This window comes from Mirounga angustirostris, unplaced genomic scaffold, assembly GCF_029215605.1.
Source record: "Mirounga angustirostris isolate CCGP_5_RB_7025 unplaced genomic scaffold, mMirAng1.0.hap1 SCAF_14, whole genome shotgun sequence".
NCBI lineage: Eukaryota > Metazoa > Chordata > Mammalia > Carnivora > Phocidae > Mirounga > Mirounga angustirostris.
The window spans coordinates 15233507-15247950 of record NW_026991722.1 but is presented as its reverse complement, the minus strand read 5'-3'; the positions used below and the strand labels follow the sequence as shown (position 1 = coordinate 15247950).

Sequence of the window (14444 nt, the reverse complement as noted above, 5' to 3'; positions counted from 1 at the left end):
GAGTTGAAGACTTATATCCACTCCAAATCCTGCACACAGGTATTTATAGCAGATTTATTTATAATTGCCAAAGTTTGGAAGCAATCAAGGTGTTCAGTAGGTGAATGGATAAACTGTGGTACATCCTAACAATGAAATATTATTCAGTGCTAAAAGGAAATGAACTATCAATCCATGAAAAGATAGGAAGGAAACTTAAATGCATATTAATGAGTGAAAGAAATCAATCTGAGAGGCCACATATTGTATGATTCCAACTACATGACATTCTGGAAAAAGCAAAACTATGAAGATAGTAAAAAAGATCAGTGGTTGCCAGGGGTTGGGATGGGGAGGAGTGAAGAATAGGTAGAACACTGAGAATCTTAAGGGCAGTGAAGTATGATACCATAATGATGGATACATGCCATTATATATTTGTGCAAAGTCATAGAATGTACATCAAGAGTGAACCATGATGTAAACTATAGACTTTGGTGATATTGATATATCAATGCAGGTTCATTGATTGTAACAAATGTACCATTCTGGTGGGGGATGTTGATAGTGGGGGAGGATGTGCATATGTGGAAGCACCAGATACATGGGAACTCTCTATACTTTCTACTCAGTTTTTCTATGTGAACCTAAAACTGCTTAAAAAAATAAAATTTACTTAAAAATAGACAGTTAGCATTATATACTTAATTGTGAGAAACAAGATGCTTTCTTCCTAAGATGGGGAACAAGGCCAAGATGCTTCCCCTCATCACTCCTATTCACTAGCAAACTACAAATCCTAGCTAGTGCAATAAGATAGAAAAGGAAATAAAATGTATAATGATTGGGAAGGAAGAAATACAACTGTCTTTGTTTGCAGATGACATGACTATCTATGTAGAAAATTTTGAAGAATTGACAAAAAAAAGTCACGCAACTAGAAAGCCCAGCCATCGCTGCCATTGCTCATCGTCTCACGCAGGGCAGCCCAGATTCTGGTGTCTGGCGGCGAATTAAATAGCCACCATGTTGAGCAAAAAGGCAAAGACCAAGACCACCAAGAAGCACCCCCAGCATGCAACATCCAATGTATTCACCATGTTTGACCAGTCTCAGTCAGGAGTTCAAAGAGGCCTTCAACATGATTGATCAGAACAGAGATGGTTTCATTGACAAGGAGGATTTGCATGATATGCTTGCTTCTCTAGGGAAGAATCCAACCAATGCATACCTTGAGGCCATGATGAATGAGGCTCCAGGGCCCATAAATTTCACTGTGTTCCTCACAATGTTTGGTGAGAAGTTAAATGGCACAGATCCAGAAGATGTCATCAGAAACGCTTTTGCTTGCTTTGATGAAGAAGCAACTGGCACCATCCAGGAAGATTATCTCAGAGAGCTGCTGACAACCATGGGAGATCGGTTTACAGATGAGGAAATGGATGAGCTGTACAGAGAAGCGCCTATTGACAAAAAGGGAAATTTCAATTATATTGAGTTCACGCGCATCCTTAAACATGGAGCAAAAGACAAAGATGATTGAAAGAACTTTAGCTAAAACCTTCCAGTTGCTTTGTCTTACTCTGTTTTATTTCCTAGGCACTTTCCCCCACCCTCATAGACCTGTTGCAAGCAACTTAGTTTCACGGCTTGGCCTCTTTTTTTTTTTTTTTTTTTTAAAGATTTTATTTATTTATTTCACAGAGAGAAACAGCGAGAGAGGGAACACAAGCAGGGGGAGTGGGAGAGGGAGAGGCAGGCTTCACGCTGAGCAGGGAGCCTGATGTGGGGCTTGATCCCAGGACCCTGGGATCATGACCTGAGCTGAAGGCAGACGCTTAACGACTGAGCCACCCAGGCACCCTGGCCTCTTTTTTGATGTATTTATTCTAGACCTTTCTGCCACTTAGCACTTGTATAATCAAACTGCAAATGGGGTTGATGTAAATTGTACTGAAAAAGAGATTGCGAATAAAAATCAACAAATGTGAAAGCCCAGGAAAATATATCCAGTATTTCTGGTTTTGCTGGATTTTTATACCTTTATATAATAAAAACACTATTTTGAAATAAAGATTTAAAAAAAAGTTATGCAACTAATTAGTGATTATAGTAAGATTGCAGGACACAATCTTATGATACTAAAGTCAACTGCTTTCCTATATACCAGCAAAGAATTCTTGGGATTTGGAAATAAAAACACAGTACTATTTATATTACCACCAAAAAAGAGAAATACATAGGTATGAATTTAACAAAATATGTAAGATGTAAATGAGGAAAACTACATAACTGATGAAAGAAACCAAAGATCTAAATAAGTGGAGAGGTATTCCATTTTCATGGATAGAAAGATTCAATATTGTTAAGATGTCAGTTCTCTCCAATTTGATCTACATATTCAGTGTGGAATTTTTAAAACAAAAGAAAGCAGCAGGAGAAAATAGAAAAATGACTAGCCAGATGGCAGTTTTAAAGCCAACCACATAAATAATTACATTAAATGTCAGCATTCTCAATGCCTCAGCTGAAAGACAGAGCTTTGATACTGACTTGAAGATGTGTGCCTGTTAAATATAAAGGTACAGGTTGAAAGTTTTTAAGTGAGGGGGAAGGAGTAAAGAAATGATAAAAGGTGTCAATTCACCGAGAAAACATCACCTTCCTCTATGTATATTTGGAGCTTCAAAATACAATAGAAAATGATAAAATTTAAAGAAGAATTAAGCCCATATACAATTAGAGTTTAAGACTTTTAATTTTCTCTCAGCGATTTATACCACAAGTAGACAGATGATCAATAAGGGTAAAGAAAACCTAGGAAAAAGATAACCAATTTGATCTAATTGACATCAGAGGAACCCTCCATGACAAGATAGAGGCAAAAATACACATGAAGAGCTTATCACCATCTTTAATCATTAGGAAAATGCAAATCAAACCATAGCAGAAAATCACTACAAATTAGAAAAACACACACACAGAAATTGACAATAATGCCAAGTGCAGATGAAAATGTCAAGGAACAGGAACTCTCAAAATTGCTAGTGAGCATGCAAAGTTGAATGATCACTGTGACAAGCAGCTTGGCGGATTTATAAATATATTTTAAAGATTTTATTCATTTAATTGAGCGAGAGAGAAAGAACATGAGCGGGGGAGGGGCAGAGGGTGAGAGAGAAGCAGACTCTCTGCTGAGCGGGGGACCCTGATGCAGGGCTCCATCCCAGGACTCTGAGACCATGACCCTAGCCCAAGTCAGACGCTTAACCGACTGAGCCACCCTGGCGCCCCAGACTTTTATATTTTTATACATTAAATATGACAAAGCAATTCCACCTCTAGATTTCTACCCAAATCAAATAAAAATGTATGTCCACAGAAAGCATCTTTACAAATGTTTATAGCAGCTCTATTCCTAATAGTCCCAATGAGCAACTCACCAAGTGATGACTGGATAAATAAATGGTGATGCACCCATACAATGGAATACTATTCAACAATAAACATAAAAACCCCTGATACACATGGCAATCTGAGTGAGCCTCTTAAGCATTACTGTAAGTGAAAGAAGCCAGACATAAAAGGCTACATGCTGATTCTATTTGTATGACATTTTAGAAAAGATGAAATGATAAGAACAAAATGTATAGCCGGAGTTGCCATGGTTGGGGCTTGTGCAGAGGGGCTATCAGCGGGACAAGGATTATCTGAGGTAATGGAAATACCCCACTTCTCAATTGTGATGGTGGCTATGTGGTTGCATATATTTGTTAAAACTGATAGAAATAGGGGCGCCTGGGTGGCTCAGTTGGTTCAGTGTGAGGACTCTTGGTTTACGCTCAGGTCATGATCTCTGGGTGGGGAGATCGAGCCCCGCTCAGCCCAGAGTCTGCTTAAGATTCTCTCTCCCTCTCCCTCCCCCTCTGCCTCTCCCCACTCATTCTCTCTCTCTTTCTCAAATAAATAAAATCTTTAACAAAAAAACCACAACTGATAGAAATATCTACATAAAAAAGTAAGTTTGCTTTGTGTGAATTATACTTCAAAAAACCTGATTTAAAAAAAATAAAGAAAAATGCTAAGGCAGAGCGGGGGCCAGCCCTCGCCCATTGCTGAGTCTTCACGTGGGGTTGGAAGGATGGTGCATGGCAGTGCGGCTGGGCAGAGCATTTGCTCTTCACACAGTGAGATCCACACTCCGAGGGATGAAGAGGGGAGAGTCCACAGTGCAGGTTCCAGTTCCTCCAAGGGTCTCAACAGTTCAGGCAAGCCAGAGCAAATAGCAATTTCCCAATCTCCCTTCTTTTTCTTTTTAACAGAATGCCATCTTCTCTCTAGAGACCACCATACCCGCTTCATATTCTAATCTCTGTCCAATGGAGGTCACATCTGTGCTTGATGTCTTTGCACAAGTTTTATCTACATCAAATCAAACAGAAATCATTCTCTATTTATAAAAACGTCTAAAGAAACAGAAGGCTGTGGGGTTTTGTGTGCCATTTAATCAAAGTTCTAATAAATGAAATAATATTCAAAGCGTTGATCAGCTGGGAGGATTACCTGCTGTAGAAGGCCTAATTTGTTTCAAGCCACAGAATTTGATTTCTCATTTAAAAAAATGAGAATATTAATATCCTCCATGCAGTGTTCTCTTGTGAGAATTAACTGATATTATGGCTGTAAATTATCTGAGACTCAGAGAAATTAAGCAATTTGCTTAAGTTGCCTCTGCATAAATGACAGATGAGGGATCTGGTATTAATTACTAGTAAACCTTGTTAAATGTATGTGGGAAGAAGCTGCAAATCACAGGTCACAGGAACTGGACTTTTTACAGCTTCAGTTGAATATGCTTTACTGTGACTTCACACAAGAACATTTACTAAAATCCCTTTACTAGGGTGCCTCGGTGGCTCAGTCGTTAAGCGTCTGCCTTCGGCTCAGGTCCTGGTTCCAGGGTCCTGGGATCGAGCCCCGCATTGGGCTCCCTGCTCCGCGGGAAGCCTGCTTCTCCCTCTCCCACTCCCCCTGCTTGTGTTCCCTCTCTCGCTGTGTCTCTCTCTGTCAAACAAATAAATAAAATCTTTAAATAAAAAAAAATAAAACCCCTTTACTATTTCCCTAATTCTCACACACACACACACGCCTACCTAGAAACCTTCTTTGCACTTATTTCATTTGTCCACCAGGTGGCATTATTAGTCCGCAGGCTGTCAAAGAGTCTTGTAAAAAGTACTTGAAAAACCGACATCTCTTATTCCGAGTTAAGCAAACCTGTGTTTTGTTCCCACACGTGTTGGCATTCCGTTTACCATTCTCAAATGAAACATCACTGAGAAATCCAACATGGTTTTTAAATTTTTTTAAGTTTTTATGTATGTATGTATGTATTTATTTATTTATTGGATGCTGGAGACAAACATCTTTATTAAAGATACTACCAAAATTTTGGCAAACATTTCAAAACAGATTTGTAAACACAATGCTTCCCTTTTCAACTGGCAGCACCTTGAAAAGACAATACGATAAGACAGCACAACTTGAATCAACATTAGTTCAAAATCCTTGTATTTTTGACCACATAACTTATGTTCCCACATGATAAAACAAATGATAGTTTAAATCAATGTCAACAGATAAACTCCATGAAATGAAAGTTTGTGCTGTTCGATGAATCACAGCATGTTATGGTTAAATATATCCACTTTTTTTTATATTCCTGTCTCCCAGGGTGAAAAAAATCTTTAAATATACATTTCATGTAGGTAATAGCTTCTTTGCATATCTCTCTTCAAAAAATACTTTATAGCAGTATATAAATAGGTTACCTATATGTTTAATTTTACAATTTTGCCCCAAAACTATAGATCTGTTTCATTTTCATAACATACTGATTTTGCCCAACATTAATAAAGCTGACAAACTGTTGAAATGGAAATGCTTTTGTCTTCCACAATAGAAGTAGCAATATGACAGAAAAAAACCCCAAAAAACAAAAAAACAACGCCCACAGTAACACTCGTCAGTTGTTTAACCTGAGCGTTTGGCTTACTGAGAGTAGCAGCTTTTCTCCTCCATGCACGCTCACATCCACACCACCTCTGCACACATACATGGTTTTTAAAAATTTATTTATTTGAGAGAGAGAGAGACAGAGATAGCAACAGAGAGCAGGAGTGGAGGAGTAGGGAGGACAGGGAGAAGCAGACTCCCTGCTCAGCAGGGAGCGATGCAGGGCTTGATCCCAGGACCCTGGGATCATGACCTGAGCCAAAGGGAAACGCTTCACCCACTGAGCCACCCACGCGCCCCGAGAAATCCAACATGTTAAGTTGAAGTTGTTTTAGCTACTTCGTGGTGGTGGTGAATGGTGAGACCGGAAAGAGTTTTACAGTTTGTTTACTCCTAGCATCCTGGGGAGAACACAGAACCCCAGGACAGGGCCACTCAGGGGAAGCACCAAGCACTGGGTGGGTCAGCAGGCACAGGGAGGGAAGTGAGCTGTGAACAAGCACTTTGATTATAGTTTCTGTGGAAAAGAAAGGGGAGGCCGGGCAAACATGCTTGGGACTGGCTAATTTGAATAATGTCAGGGGGCTCGGGGCTGTCCCTGGTTGCCTGGTACCTGGCCCTGGGGTCATAGGAGAGGTCGCTGGGGGTGTGGACAGAATCTAATGGTTGAGAAGGACTAACTGACCTATCAGTGGCTCTCAAACCTGGGTCAAGACCACACACACACACACACACACACACACAGTGATACAAGTATCCTTTAAATTTTGTGGCAAGTCTATTCATACTTCATATTAGTTGATAGTCATTTGGAACTTTCTATCTTGCTAAAACTTGAGACTCTTCATTTATTCCTAAATTCTGAGGAAGTCTGGCAGAGAATGGGTAGCCCCCTCTGTTCAGCAGCAGAGTGGGAATGGAGAGGTAAGCCTGGGAGTTTCACTGCTTGGAGTTGCCTTTGGACCCACTTAATGTGAGTACTTATGTCTATATTTACTTATGTCTTATATTCCTTGTGTCTAAAATTAAAAAGGTTGAACTAAATAGCGAAGGCATTTAGTTAGTGTGATGCATAGGACTTTACAGAAGAGCCTGAAACAATGGTGGAGAAAACCATACAGTTTATGGTTAGTGGAAGTCAATGAAATAGCCATGTATTACATAATAAAAAGCAAATATTATGGATCCTGGTAGCAAAATGATTAAAAAGTGTGTGGGGGGGCATACAATTCATATGGAAAGTATAATTTCAGCCAAAGGGGACACAGATATTAAAATTTAAAAATCAAAAGCCCAGAGGCAGCTGCTCAAGTTTTAACAACCCCCAGGCTTTCCTCACGACCCCTAAAAGCAGAAAGGGCCCCTACTCCCATGCAGAAGTAAAGAATCTCCCAGCAAGAAGACCGCTTCCGAAGGCTTTCCACTCCAACTGTCACTATCACGGTGAAGAGGTTCTGAGGGGGAGCATTCAAATTTATACCCACCTGAGATTCAGGCCATCCAAGGTCCCTCAGGGCCAGAGGAGCCCTTCCTACAGCAGTTCTCAGTAATACTGCTCATGAATTTGCCTGAAGCCTATCAGTCAGATAGACTGGTCCCTTCAATATGGGATGAAAGGACAGGAAACAACATACGGTTGACCTCTGAGCAGTGCGGGGGTTAGGGGCCCCAGACCCGCATGCATTTGAAAATCCAAGTATAACTTTTGACTTCCCCAAAACTGAACTACTAATAGCTGACTGTTGACCAGAAGCCCTACTGATAACATGAACAGTCAATTAACACACATATTTTATATGTTAAATGTATTATATACTGTATTCTTACAATAAAGTAAGCTAGAGAGAAGAAAATGGTATCAAGAAAATCATAGAGAAGAGAAAATACATTTAGAGTACTGTACTCTATTTATTAAAAAAAAAAATCCATGTATAAGTGGACCCGCACAGTCCACACCTGTGTTGTTCAAGAGTCAAGTGCATTTCAAGACAGTACTGTTCTGGGAGATGCTAGGAGACAGGGATGGCACTGCTGCAGCTTATGAGTAAGAAAGTGGTCCATCCAGAAGCAGGAAGACAAACCCAAGTAGAACGATCGGATGGCCAATTAGTTCAAGTTAACTAGAAACATGTGGAAGCATCTTAAAATATACAAAATGCCCAGCTTTTCCAGTGTTATGATAACATTCGGATTCCTTCCTTTTTAACGAGTTTGGGACAAAGGTGAAATCGGAATTCATGTTTCTCTAAGTTAAACATCTCATGTTTGCAAGTAGAATAACTGATTTGGGGATAAATTGCACAGATTTGTGTGATGGCATCTATTTACAGCCCCCTCGAGCTTTCAGACAGAGGGAAATGAAATAGTTTTGCGCCCTCATTCTGTTAGCACCTCTCCCATTCTTCATCTAGACTCTAAAAGCCACTCTTCCAAAGCTCTCTACCTCCTTATTTAACTCTATTAAAAGTTATTACATTTTGTGATAAATATATGTCATATATGACTATGGTTTCCACTAGGCTACCAACTCCTAAAAAGAAAATGTTCATTATTTTATATTTCCCTAGGATATTACATGGCATACAATGGGTAATTAACATAGGTTGAAGGAATAAAAAGAATATATGGATATTGATTTTTCTAGGGAAAGAAATGGGACGTGGATAAAATATCAACATTGAATTATCACTGAAAAAAGAAAAGGACCCTGATCAATGTCATGTCCTAGAGTTGCACAGCCAATTTTTAGTTGGGAATAGAATGATCACTGGGAAAGAAAAACTGAGAATAGGTAGTTACAAATATCAAAAAAAGCAGAAGTTCTGTTTATTTAATTTTGAGAACAGTAAAAGCATTGCACTGAGAATAAAGTATAATTAATTGTCTTATAAGAGATAAGCATAGGAGAAACCTTACTGGAGTGCCCAAAACTCCAGGAAGAAAAGGCATGTAAAGAATATGTAGAGAAGAGTCCAAAGATAGCATCTTTTTGCATATTTAAGCATAGATTTCTACCTTATTTCTAACATTTTCCCACCTTCACTTTTTAATCATGTCTCACAATTTGCAGTTAAATATTGAAATTTTAAAGTCATTTAAAATAGTTCACCATGATTATATTTATAGGTTTTGTTTCTGGTTAAGATTTTTATTTTACCTTTTATATTTAGTTACCTGGTGATTTGAGATCACATAGATTGTATTTTCCTGTGAGGGTGAAATCTATGCTGACAATGCTTTCTTTTTTTTTTTTTTTTAAAGATTTTATTTATTTATTTATTTATTTGAGAGAGAGAGTGAGAGAGAGAGCACAAGAGGGGGGAGCAGGAGAGGGAGAAGCAGACTCCCTGCTGAGCAGGTAGCCCGATGCGGGACTCGATCCCAGGACTCCAGGATCATGACCTGAGTCGAAGGTAGTCGCTTAACCAACTGAGCCACCCAGGCGCCCGCTGACAATGCTTTCTTAATTTCTTAATGAGCGTGGAAGATTTTCTAGACACAGGCAGACCATCTTGCTGCAGTTGTAGTTACTCAAATGACAAAGAAAATCATGTATACATAATGAACACTACATAAGCTTTTGAGGCAAGGATGCTTGTTTATTTTGTTCATTTCTTATCTGCATTGTTCAGAATTGTGAATGGCCCTATTAGATCATCAATACATTTACTTCATTGAGTGCATTAGAACCAATTTCATTTGTCTATAGATTGCTGTTTTGAAGGAAGCAAAAAAAAAAAAAAAAAATTAAGGTTGAGACCCAGGAAATTCTCAAGAGGAAAATGTATGTAGCTTCAAATTACATACAAAAATATTGCGTGGAGTGGTGCTGGGTGGCTCAGTCAGTTAAGCGTCTGACTCTTGGTTTCAGCTCAGGTTGTGATCTCATGGGTCCTGAGATCCAGCCCCATGCCTGGGGGATTCTCTCCTTCAGCCCCTCCCCCCATTTCATCCCTCTCTCTCTCAAATAAATAAATCTTAAAAAAAATAGTGTGTAGAGAGTGAAAAGTATAGACTTTGGAAGCTATAGTGTAACAGAAGACTGATTCTCAGATTACTGTCAGCTCTAATAAAGATAGTTGAGCTGGTGCAAAATTTGATAAAAGATTTGAATTTAGATTAGACTCAGATCTACTAAAAGAGTTGAACATTAACTTCCTTTATAAGAGGCGCTTGAATGTTTGGTTTCTTTTTGTTTCCCCAGTGCCTGGAACAGTGCAAAGTATGTGGTACGTATACAGCAATAATAAGTTTAAAAGGAAATTGAAGATGAATGCTTGAGAGGTTGCACATACATGGCAAATGGTGCTTATCTTAGAAATCTTTAAAGAGAGATAGAAGACTCTATCCCCAAAACAAATGATTGAGTCCGTATTTTGAAAGTCACTGGCAAAGTGGTAAAAGAAGTAATGAAAGGGGTAGGAGGAAGGTTAGTTTGCTGTGAGCACATTTTTTAAATAATAAAGGGCCCATCAAGGAAGTCAGTCAATTGGGAATATCCAAGAAAGAATGGGATGGAATGTTTGTATTTCTAATGTAACTTCCTTGGATTTCTTTCTTTTCTATTTTCTACCTTTTCTATCTTCCTTCTTTCTTTCTTTCTTTTCTTTTCTTTTCTTTCTTTCTTTCTTTCTTTCTTTCTTTCTTTCTTTCTTTCTTTCTTTCTTTCTTTCTTCTTTCTTTCTTTCTTTCTTTCTTTCTTTCTTTCTTTCTTTCTTTCTTTCTTTCTTTCTTCTTTCTTTAAGATTTATTTATTTATTTGAGAGAGAGCAGAGGGATGGAGAGGAGAGGGAGAGAGAAACTTAAGTACACTCTGCACTGGGCATGGAGCCTGAAGTGGGGCTCCATCTTATGACCCTGAGATCACGACCTGAGCCTAAACCATGAGTTGGACACTTAACCTACTGAGACACCTAGGCCCCCCACCCCTTGAATTTCTTAAATCACCTATGACAATACTTTATACTTCATTCAGGATATCTTAAATGTCTGTTTTTTCCCATTTCTTCTAGATATTTTTATACTAGTGGATCTTTCTCTGAACATCATGACTGCTCTTTTCTGATGCCAAGGCCAAATTATACATGCATCTTTTAAAAAACAATAGCTCTGTAGTTGAAGAGTAATTACCTTTCCAACTTTCATAGTAAATTTTCTTTTAAAACACTATCTGCAGTGTGAAATTGAGTAGACATCTGATGGAGCTCAATCCATTTATTTCTCCCCTCAAAAAATCATTAAGGTTGAGTCACACTGAAAGTCGTACTGACATTAAATAATGCATTCTATTGCTTTAAATTGCTTTCCTACCTACGCATTATCCAGGTACAAAAACATCTCACAGTCTTCCACATTTTGAGCTTGTGTGCTTTAAATACACACACATACACATCCACACACTTACACCACTTCATTATTAATAGATAATAGCAACAAAAAGTAGAGAACAACTTGACTTACAGTTTTGGTGTCTTGGGTTACAATAAGTAATTCTTGTGATCAGGGATGTTATTGCCATTGGGTTTTTGAGTGTTATTTAATTTGATACTAATTTTCCAACAAAAGTGCTTGCTATGTTATAATTTATTTTACCTTTTATGAAGTTATCTTAATTATGCAGAAAATGTTAGCACTATGGTTGACTTTTAAGTAGCATATTCCGAGAAGAGAATTTAATCCAAGCAGGGATATAAGGGTATTGATTTTCTGTCTTTTATGTCACAGAGTCAAGTATAATGTGGATGCTGTTTGTATTAATATAAATTCCTAGCAGTAGCATTGAAATCTGTCACTATTATTAATTCCTGTTTTAAATGGCCAATGCCCATTGATTTGAGCAGAAAAAATATTGGGATGGATTTAGCACTTGCTTGCTTTGACTTGTAGTCAATACATGACTTACTGAACAGACATTCATAATATTGCACTTTATGCATACCCATCAAAAAGCATGCAAAAAGATACAGTGGATGGGTATATTAGAAGTGGCTTGTAGACCATGTGTCCTTGCTGGTTATTTTCTGATGGACTTCTAGAGGGGCTGGAGGGAAATTGTACATAGATATGTGGGTGTCTTGCAAAGCATATATAGCAGAAGCTATGGTATCTGAAATATTATCATGGAAGTATCTGGAATTTTTAAGAAAATTCCCAAGACACTAAGAGCATTAGAGTGTAAGAGACTTTCTGGATTCCTACAGTCAACCACAGAAGTAATGACAATGTAGGCAGTAGTGAACATGTGACTAAGTGTGAAATTCAACATTTATAGACCTAAGAGCTTATGGGTTGATATGGTCTATTTCCTATTTCTTAACAAATAATAATTTTATCAATTATTCTGAAATAACCCCATGTTCAGAGGAGTTCAGATCTAGAAAGCAGATACCACACCTCATGAACTCTCAGAAAGTTATCCCTGTTCTAAGTAGACCTTTATATTCATACCAGCCTGACCTCAGACTTTCTGATTTAGCCTTTTATCTTGTCTCAAAACTATACTTCATTCATGGACTTGAACCTAATATTTTTTGGTTTTTCCCTGTTTTCTGCTGGCTTATCACAGCTTCTCCTGGTTATGTCTGTCTGATGTCCATGTGTACCTGATTTTTACAACTTCCCATGATTTTCCACAGGGCAGAAAAGAAAACATACATTCCATCTTCAAGAAAAGCACCTAAAGCTGATTCTGGGACACCATCATGCCTTCACTTCTGTAGCTCCTGTGATTTTTCTGGTTTCTTGAGAAAAGTGTAATAGGGAAGGAAAACTAGCTAAGCTTGAGCAAGTCACTTCATCTCCTAAGATTCGTATCACTAATTTGTATAATGATCTTGATTTAAATTTTCTAAGTTCTACTAATCTGTAGAAACTCTAACAATATTAATAGTTCAATCAAATTTCATCGTGACCGGGGCGCCTGGGTGGCTCAGTCATTAAGCGTCTGCCTTCGGCTCAGGTCATGATCTCAGGGTCCTGGGATCGAGCCCCACATCGGGTTCCCTGCTCAGCGGGAAGCCTGCCTCTCCCTCTCCCACTCCCCCTGCTTGTGTTCCCTCTCTCGCTGTGTCTCTCTCTGTCAAATAAATAAAAAATTAAAAAAAAAAAATTTCATCGTGACCTGGGATTTCCTGTGGTTGTAGGCCGTTTGGTATCTGAAGCACTTAGGTAACTGGTTGATAAATATTTGAGTTTGGCTGAATCTTAATGCATCATGTTCTCAAATATTTAAGAATATTGAATTTGGTTGTTCTTGGATGAATTTCACTCTTTACATCCCAAATGTAATAATCTTCCTGGCTTTACTTTAAAAAAAAAAAAAAAGACTCTTCCTTTAAAAGAAATCACAAAACTGTGACTGATCAAAAGTCAATCTCTAGAGTTAGGTGGCCTTGATTTAACACAGCATTCCACCACTTAATGACTGTGAACTTCAGCAAGTCACTCAATTTTTCTAAGGATATTTCCTCATCTGTTAAATGAGTTCAAATTAAAAAAAAAAGTGAGGCTTAAATAAAATTTGTACATATTAAGTGTATCACATATTTAACTATGAAATGAAATATTTGTTTGCTATTACATCATTACGATTATCAGTATTACTATGATGTTCACTATTATTATTAGCTATCTAGTTCCATCAAACTGTGATTCGACATTAGTAAGCTGGCCACAAATCTTTACAATTGGATGGGTATGTTTTAACTGTAAGTACATTCATGTCTCAAATGACTGCCTTACTTTCACTGTGAGAAGGGATAAAGTCTACATAGGGCATAATGTCAAGCACATCTCTGTAAGTTCAAGTTGACCAAAATGAAAAAGATCTAGGAAACAATCGTAAAATTTTGCAGGAGTGTGTTCATTTTCTATTGATGCATTATCCCAAATTTTGCATCTTGAAACAACAACCATTTATCATCTTACGGTTTCTGTAGGTCAGGCATCCAGGCACTGCAAAGCTGGGTCTTCTCCTCAGGGTTTTGAGGGACCAAATCAGGATTTTGGTTAGCATTATGATCTTATCTGGAGTTCTGGGTTCTTTCCCAAGCTTGACTGAGGTTGCTGCAGAATTCCGTTCCTTGTGGCGTAGAGCTAAGGTCTCTCTCTTCTTGCTGGTTGTGAGCAGAGCCCCAGCAGGATAGGTCCTGAGGCTGCCCCTGGGATCCCCTACAGACATAGTTCACAAGGCTCTGCTTTCTTCCAGGCCCCCAGAAGTATCTGCTGCTGTGTCTTCTCTCCTTTAAGCACTCATTTGATTAGGTCCTACCCAAGAGAATCTCTTTTGATTAACTCGAAGTCAACTGATGAGGGACCTTAATTCCATCTGTAAAATCTCTTTCACCCTATAACATAACATAACATAACATAACATAACATAACATAACATAACATAACATAACATAACATAACATAACATAACATAACACAACATAATTAAGGGAGTGATG

At 38.3% G+C, this 14444-nt stretch overlaps 1 pseudogene; it reads left to right on the top strand.

The window, feature by feature from the left end:
* The first annotated feature begins 962 nt into the window (after positions 1 to 962).
* Positions 963 to 1628, top strand: LOC123853226 (myosin regulatory light chain 12B-like; annotated as a pseudogene).
* Positions 1629 to 14444: the final 12816 nt, after the last annotated feature.